We start from the raw sequence: 9,449 nt of genomic DNA on the forward strand, positions 1-9,449 counted from the left end.
TCTCTCTCTCTCTCTCTGCACCTCCCCCACTCGCATGCTCTCTCTAAAAAATGATCATTTAAAAAAAAAAAAAAAAAAAAGAAGCCACTTCTTTACATCCCGAGGCAAGAGTTTTCAAAGGCCACTACTCTCTTGGAATGAGGGAAGGAAAATACAAGCAGAAAAAAAGCCAGTGCCTGATATTCTTTCTGATTTCTGTAAAGAAGCCTAAGCAAGATACAAACAAATAGTCTTTAAAAAAAATTGTCTTGCTCAGTACAAGGAGAATAAGCTGGGGCCCACAGAATCAGGTTCTGTCCAGCCCTCGGGAGTCTATTATCTGGTAGTAGATCAAACACAAATTCCTGCGGCAGAACAGAACGTGCAAACAGCTGCAAGAAAGTGAAAATGAAATTCTATGGAATCCTAGAGATGGAGAGATTCCCTCCCATGGGGGTAGCTTATGAAAGACATGGTACTTGAGCTGGGGAAGTATCACCTTGAGAGGAGTTGCTATTTCTACCAGAAGGCAGGGTACTGGGGCAAGGTGCATTTCAGGAAGGAGATGGGAGAACAGAGCCAGCGAGGTAGGAAAGTGTGATTTGGCCAAAGCTCAGGAATGCCTAACATCTGAATGGAAAACCTGGCTCTGTTGTGAGCTGGGGGGCGGGGGAGTGAAGTGTGGTCACAACAGGAGCTGGGATGTGGTTCTAACAGACTTTACTGCGGTTCCGGTCTGGGAATGAATGTTACAAGAGTGATCTGGTCAATTCACAATGGCGGCGAAAAGACTCCCAACTCCCTAGCCTTATTTTATGTAGACTGGGGAGTAGATGGAATGGGGTTGCTGCTAGGACAGGAGGATCTGCCAACTCCTGATAAGTCCTGAACAGAAATGCCTGTCGCCAACCTCTGAGTGACTTTTGGCAGCCCTTTTTAACGTAGGAGGTATTTGATACCTTGTTTTCAGCCTTAAGACTTCACTAGATTCTGGGACGATGGAAAATTACAAAATGTGGTAATTCTAGTGGAAAAATTTTGATATGGGCTTGATGGAGGATATTTAGATATTGGAGTTTTCTTAAAAAAAAAATAAGTTTACTTACTTATTTTTGAGAGGGGGGAAGGGCAGAGAGAGAAGGATAGAGAGGATCCCAAGAAGGAAGCACAGAACCTGAGGTGGGGCTCAAACCCATGAACGGTGAGATCATGACCTGAGCCAAAACCAGGAGTTGGACACTTAACCGACTGAGCCACCCAGGCACCCCTGGATATTGGAGCTTTCTTTGGAAAATACCCGTGAGTCCATCTGTAAAGTCCTCTGTCTTTGGAGCGATGGAGTGTTTTATAAGTTTCAGCAGTAAAAGAAGAGAAAGAAAAACAATTAGTCTTGCATTGTTTAAAATGGTGTTATCAGGGGTAAAAAAGGTGATGATTTAGTTGCCGTGATCTTTCATTCTGCACCCTTGGTTCCTTGATTTATATTTATGTTACTCCATATTCATTTATTCATTAATTCAACACATACCTATCGGGCTCCTATGTAATGGACATCTGTTGATTTTCTGCTTACCTACTGTATATAGTCTCCTCTTTCTTCTTTCTTCTCATAGCAGAATTCTAATTTTCCTCGATGACCCCAACCCCCACACCAAGCTGTTTGATTTGGTGGACCTTGTTCCAGCCTTGACTCCAGAGGCAAACACATGACTCAGGCCAGGGCAGAGATCACACCCTGCTGGCCGCAGCAAATGGGTCAGGGATGGGCGTGTGATGTAATCAGAGTCCATATACCTACATTCCTTAACTTCTATTGAGAGATTGTGAAGAAATAACCCCTAATCCTACCAAAATTGAAATGGAAGTTGTGAATCTGGAGATCTTAATGCCACAAGGGTAGACTTTAGAGTCAAAAAATATGGAGAGCAAGATAGAGTCCTAAAAATCAGTTTGGATCCCTTGATACAGCCTTGCCTGAATTACATGAGCTTGTTTTGTTCAAGTCAGTTTGAGTTACATTTTGTCAGTTGCATTTGAGCGAGTCTTTATCAAAATAATGTGGAATCCTGGTCTGGTGCCATGTGGTAGAACTAACATAAAAGTGACATAACCCTAAGAATTATAACCTGTACCCTGTCACATAAGTAAGAATAAAGCACAACCCAGTCCCAACCTTTGCTGCGACATGAGAACTAATTGGATTCACTTGCGGAAAAAAAGACTCTTAACTGACCCATCCAGACTGAGTACCTCATGAGTGTTTTTTTTTTTAAACTACAACGTCTCAACCAGTTGACAGATTTCGGACGGAAGAGCCATAGAAACACCATTGCATGGGGCACCTTGTTGATTTTCTGTCCTTGCTCAATAGCTTTTCTCTTTTGCCAAAGTTCCAACGTGTCTGAGCAGAACCAATGTCTGTTTTGGTTTTTCCATTACCTAGCTGTGTGTCCTTGGGTAAACTATTTCATCTGCATTGTGCCTAAATGTCCTTACCTCTGAAGTGGGCTGGGGAGAAATAATATTGCTCTCTAACCTTAAAGGATTTCTCTGAAGTGACAACAACATATATCTATATATACAAAAAGCGATTTAAATTTTTAAGGTGCAGGGGCGCCTGGGTGGCTCAGTTAGTTAAGCGACCAACTTTGGCTCAGGTCATAGTCTCTGGGTTTGTGGGTTCGACCCCCGTGTGGGGAGGTGTGCTGACAGTTAACAGCCTGCTTTGGATTCTGTGTCTCCCTCTCTCTATGCCCCTCCCCGCTCATTCTCTCTCTCTCTCTCTCTCTCTCTCTCTCAAATAAACATTAGAAAACATTAAAAAAATAAATAAATAAAAGTGAAATAAAAATGAAAGGGTAAGAATGTATACTTAAATAGTCCAGGCAAACATTGTCTTTGTTTTGAAATGACTGAATGGCCTTAGACCCAGTGGAATGTCGGCAAATGTCTAACAGGCTCTTTGAGGGAAGAAAACTACCCTGATTTATAGCATTGACAGATTCCCACAGTGTAAATACTCCTGCTGTGATCAATTTTCATCTACCAATCAGCTTGCAGAATTCCTGGATATCAGCTGTCATGTGTGAACCTGCACTGGTATAGCATTGCTTGGGCATTGCTTGGTTAACTTTCACCTCACTTGCCTCAGTTTCTCTATTTATAATACGACTTGTTTGGATCAGTGGTCACTCAAGTACATTTCATCTTCATGACTGCATAAGATCATAATTTTATGTTTATCAGTTAGATGAACCACAGATGCATAAATTTACAATCATACAGCTTTTGCCGGAAGCTACATTGCAGTGATCTGTAGCGTAACGACACTTTTTCTCTTTGCTATGGCATGCCGAGGACGACTCTTGGCATTGAAGGCTAATCCACCATCCTCAATTGCATTTGATTAATTTCTAGTTCTATAATATTTCGACCCCTGCTGTGCAAGTTTTTCTGGTCGCACTTTTAGGTAAACATTATACATATCACTATAGTGTATGGATATATAAATATAAATATATTAAACAGACCACCACTTTTCGAGCTTGTATAAGGAAGGATGTCCCTCAGACCACTGCTTTTGGTTTGACTCAGTGTTTGGAACCATGTTTCAGTAGCTCTGAGTCTCTCACAGCTTCTTCTTGTGAATTACTTGTCTTTTTGTGAATTACTTGAAAAAGAAACAAAATGCCCCGGCATTAAACAACTGGAGACGCGTTTTTTCAAAGCTATCACCTGTTCTCGCATCTTCATTACCCAAAAAGCTCAGTGATAAAAAAAAACACAAAAAACAAAACTCAATGACCACATCAGGAAAGCATTGACTCCCCCGTTGAGTGCAGGAGGAATTCTAAACTGACCATGACCAGATCATTAATTTTCTCACGAACACGTGGACCTTCTTGCCTGTGGTAAGTAAGCCCTGTGAGTCTCAAGCTTCCGAGAGCATTGGAGGCTTCACATGAATGCATGTGACCACTTCACAGGGTGGAAGCCCTAAAATGGAAAGCAGTGACATTGGGGGACAGCTCCTGCACGGTGGGGGTACTCTTCAGCCAGGGCAATTTGCCACAACCTTGTGCTGTCACCTCATTTCCTGGGGCCGAGTTATCTCGTTTGCTTTGTAATAAAGAAGTGTGTCAACTGATACTTGTGAAATGACATTATGCACACGGTTGTCATTGTGGAGCGGTTTGTAATTGTAGAAGGCTGGAAATCATGTCAAAGTCCAGTAACAGGGGATTGGTGAACTAAACCAGGGTACGTTTGTGTGATGGAAATACCATGACCCGTGGCTACAAAAGAACGAAGGACATGTTTGTATTCCAGTGTGGAAAGCTCTCCTTGTAAGTGTACAATGTGGACTTCAGAATGTTACCCTACGTATAAATGATAAAAAATAAACAAGCAAACACAGAAAGTGGTAATATAGGTTACCTCTAAAGAGGGAAACTCCATATAATTTTTTTTAAGTTTATTTTTTTTTTGAGAGAGAGAAAGAGCGCATGTGCAGATGTGCAAGTGGGAGAGGGGCCAAGAGAGACAGAGAGAGAGAGCCCGACATAGGGCTTGAACCCATGAACCAGGAGATCATAACCTGAGTGGAAATCAAGAGTTGGATGCTTAACCAACTGAGCCAGCCAGCTGCCCACACCAAATTCTTTTCATGTCTTTATGTTTTCCATGACAATATGTCTCACCTATTTCAACATACACACGTATCTGTATGCATTTTTTTCCTCACATTCGCTCTTTTTTTTAAAAGATATTAGAGCTTTCTGGAAAAAAAAAAAAAGAAAGAAAGATATTAGAGCTTTCTTTGGGGAATACCCATGAGTCTATCTGTCAACTCCTCTGCCTTTGAAGTGATGTTTTTTAAAAATTAAAGTATAAGGGCACCTTATACTCAGTTGGTAGATCATGTGACTCTTGGTCTCAGGGTTGTGAGTTTGAGCCCCACATTGTGTCTAGAGATTCCTTAAAAGTAAAAACTTAAAAAAAAATTCAAGTATAATTAACATACAGTGTTATATTAGTTTCAGGTGTATAATACAATGATTCAACAATTCTATACATTACTCAGTGCCCATCACAATAAATGTACCTTTTTTTATTTATTTATTTATTATTTTTATTTATTTTTTATTTATTTTTGGGACAGAGAGAGACAGAGCATGAACGGGGGAGGGTCAGAGAGAGAGGGAGACACAGAATCGGAAACAGGCTCCAGGCTCTGAGCCATCAGCCCAGAGCCTGACGCAGGGCTCGAACTCACGGACCGCGAGATCGTGACCTGGCTGAAGTCGGACGCTTAACCGACTGCGCCATCCAGGCGCCCCTAATGTACCTTTTTTTAAAACTCATTCCTTCATTGTCCTCTCCTCAGCAGCAACCTCCCCACTGTGTGCCACAATGAGTGTACTCTTAATCCCCTTAACCTATTCCATGATGGGGCATTTTGTAAGTTTCACCAGTAAAAATATTCATAATTATGGAAAAATATACATAATATTTATTATATTAACCAGCCACAAAAGTACAATTCAGTGGCATCAGATATATTCACAATGGTGTGTACCTATCACCAGTATCTACAAGCAAATCATTTTCTAAATATATAATTTTATTTTAATATAAATATATATTTATATAATATAAATGAATATATTAATGTTTAATTATATTATAATTACATTATGTTAGAATAGATGAATGTTATATGAATATTTATGTAATATAAATATCTAGTAATATAAATATTTTATTTTATTATTATTATTTTTATTTTATTTTATTACTTTTTTAATGTTTATTTATTTTTGAGAGAGAGACAGAGAGAGAGCATGAGCAGACAGGGGCAAAGAGAGAAGGAGACACAGAATGTGAAGCAGGCTCCAGGCTCTGAGCTGTCAACACAGAGCCTGATGTGGGGTTTGAACTCACAGGCCACAAGATCATGACCTGAGCTGAAGTCAGCTGGTTGGTTAACCGATGGAGCCACCCAGGCACCCAAATATATATTTTATACAAATACTTAAATATATATACGTATATTACTTTAGAGAGAGAGAAAGAGCACAAACAGTAGAGGGGCAGAGGGAGAGACAGAGAGAAAGAGAGAGAATCTTAAGCAGGTTCCACATTTAGCACAGACTCTGACACGAAGCTCCATCCCACGACCCTGGGATCATGACCTGAGCCGAAATCAAGAGTTGGTCCCTCAACTGACTGGGCTACTAAGGCGGCCCCAAGCACATCACTTTCATGACTCCCAACTCTGTACCCATGAAACACTAACTCCCTCTCCCCCCAGCCCCTTCCCTCCAGGAAACTCCAGTCTATTTTTTGTCTCTATGGATTGGCTAAGTCCTTATCTAAGAGTGGAATCATACGATATTTGTTTTTTTCTGTGTCTGGCTTATTTCACTATTTTATACACTTTTTCTTTTCTTCTTTTTTTTTTTTCCATATATACTTTTTAAAGAAAACATCTACCAACTGGATACACAAAGTTGTGAAAGTCTAAAATGTCCTTCATGTTTTTAGAAACAAAGAGAACAGAACTTGTGAAATATGTGGACCTGCCTGGGACAAGGTAGCACCAGTTTCTGGTGTTTCCTGGAACCTTCCCCCACCTCCTCCTCCCACCCCCCCCCCCCCCCCCCCCCCGTCCCCCCACCTTGTAACTTTTAAAATGTTAACTAGTAGCCTAGCTTGCCAATGCCCTCCTATCTCAGAAAATGAACTCAAATAGCCATCACTTCCCACAAGCTTTGGCTCAGTAAGACAGGGTTCCTGGGGCGCCTGCGTGGCTCAATTAAGCGTCTGACTCTTGATTTAGGCTCAGGTCATGATTTCACGATTCTGAGATCAAATCCCACATCAGGCTCAGAGCAGAGTGTAGAGCCTGCTTAAGATTCTCTCTCTCTCTCTCTCTCTCTCTCTCTCTCTTTCTCCCCCTCCCTGGCTCATGTGCTCTCTCGCTCTCAAAATAAATAAAATAATCTTAAAAAAAAAAAAAAAGACAAGCTTCTTTAATGCGGATCCAGGGACCTAGGAATCTAGGAATCTAGACCCTAGGAGGGTCCAGGAATCTTTTCTGAAATTGTATGCAAATTTATGGTGTGCTGGGCTTTCTGGAGAGAATTTTCTCATTCAGAGGTTTTCAAAGTGGTCTGTGAATCAGAAAGAAAGAAAGAAAGAAAGAAAGAAAGAAAGAAAGAAAGAAAGGCTGGGCACCATTGCTAAGTGGGATAATTAATGCTGTCCCCACCCATGAAATGTATCTAAAAGCCTTTTCTTCATCAACTGGTTTGTCTAAGTACATAGTCAATGAACTCACACCAAAAGATAAGCCACTGACATGGGCCTAATGAAAGAAGTCTCTGGCTTCAAAATATGATTCTCAGAATTTCCATACTTAACAGAAAATAATATAACACATGTGTTTTGGTAACACAAGGAAACGACCGCAGCATCGGGGTACATTAATGCAAAATTGTTATATGAGGAGATTGAGAGTTTTTTAATTAAGTCTGTTTATTTTGAGAGAGAGAGTGGGAAAGGGGGCGGAGACGAAGGAAGAGAGAATCCCAGGCAGGATCTGTACCGATGCAGGGCTCAAACTCACAAGCCATGAGATCAAGACCTGAGCCAAGCCAGATGCTTAACCCAATGAGCCACCCAGTCACCCCAAGCCTTTTTTCATTCACTTCATACGTATTTATTGAGTACCTGCTCTGTGTCAGGTCTGACCTAAGGTCTGATAAGGCAGTAAATGAAATCCACCCATTGGGGCTTCCATCTTATTGGTAGGGAGGAAAAAAAGGAAGAACACTTTTCAGATAATCCTAAGTGGTTCAGTGAAATCATATGGAGAGTGGCTGGGTTTTGCTTTTTTCTTTTAAAGTTCATTTATTTTGAGAGAGAGAGAGAGAAGTACGAGCAAATGCATGAGTAGGGGAGGGGCAGAGAGAGAATCCCAGGCAAGCTGCGTACTTTCAGCACAGAGCCTGATGGGGAGCTCAATTTCACAATCAAGAGACCATGACCTGGGCTGAAATCAAGAATCGGTCGCTTAACCAACTGAGCCACCCAGAGGCCCTGAGAAGGAGTTTTAAAGGAAGTGGCTTGGGGTCAAATCCTAGCTCTGTAACATCTTGGCTGGATGAATTTGGCACATGTCTAAACCGTGCTGAACAATTCAAAATGTGGGGAACAATGGAGTCCCAAGGATTATGATAGAGCCTTACCCATTCCTGATTTAAATGATGAGATTTGGTCAAAATTTTGGACTTTCAGTTGACACTGTGATGGAGACCCTGGGATGGGGTGAATCTAGTTTGCATGTGGTATGGACATAGCTGTCTGGGAAGACGGGGGCACACTGTGGTAGGGTGACCCCCCCAAACATCCACATCCTGACCCCCAGCACCTATAAATACATTATCTCACATGCCAAGAGACTTTACAGATGGAAGGGTACAATCTAGAGATACAGATACTTTCTGGTTATTTGAGTGAGGAAAGAGTAGCAAAGAATGGGTCAGAGTGCCTAGATACAGGACTCAGTCCGCCATTGCTGGCTTAAAGATGGACAAGGGGATCCTGAGCCGGGCATTCCGGCTAGTCTCTAGAAGCTGGGGGAAAACACTCAATAACAGACCCCACACAAAACTCACACAAAGGAAATGCAAGCCTGCCGTTATTATGGATTTTAAGGCCGTGAAAGTCAGACTTCCGACCCATGGAGCTGTAGGATAATAAATTCGTGTTGCTTTAAGCCACTAAGTCTGTAGTGAAATACATTCAAGCAGCAGTAGAAAGCCAATATAGGACCTAATTCATGAAGAAACATTCCAGGAGTTTGTTAGTACGTCTGGACAACTGGTTAACAATGCCTACTACGTAGTAAGCACTCATTAAATGAGAGGAAGCAAGATGTAAATAATTCTATAGACGGTGGTGTGGTGTAAACAACACAGTGACCGATACAGAACCATCTTCAAAGGACTTTTTTTTTTTAAGAGAGAATGAGTGTGCATGCACACATGAGAGTGAGTGGAGGAGAGGGACAGAGAGGGAGACAGAATCTTAAGCAGGCTCCAGGCTCAGTGTGGAGCCCAACATGGGTCTTGATCTCACCATCCTGGGATCATGACCTGAGCCAAAATCCAGAGTCGGACACTCAAACGACTGAGCCACCCAGGCAACCCAAAGGACTTTACTTTCTAATTAAGCTTCTGGAGATAATGAATTCCAAGATTATGACAGATATTCCTAATATGACTGCCTGAAGCAGGGCAGAAAGCCGAAACGCATATGTGGTCTCTGCAAGTAACATCAACAGAGAGACAGGTAAGCCGGACACAGACTGGAGAGGTGGTCCCATCCAGCAGGCAGAGCTGAGCCCAGCTAACGGACATCCGTGAAAATGCCGAGAAGGAACTAGAAATGTTCAAGAAGCTAGA

Source organism: Panthera leo, chromosome A1 (genome assembly GCF_018350215.1).
Source record: "Panthera leo isolate Ple1 chromosome A1, P.leo_Ple1_pat1.1, whole genome shotgun sequence".
Lineage (NCBI taxonomy): Eukaryota > Metazoa > Chordata > Mammalia > Carnivora > Felidae > Panthera > Panthera leo.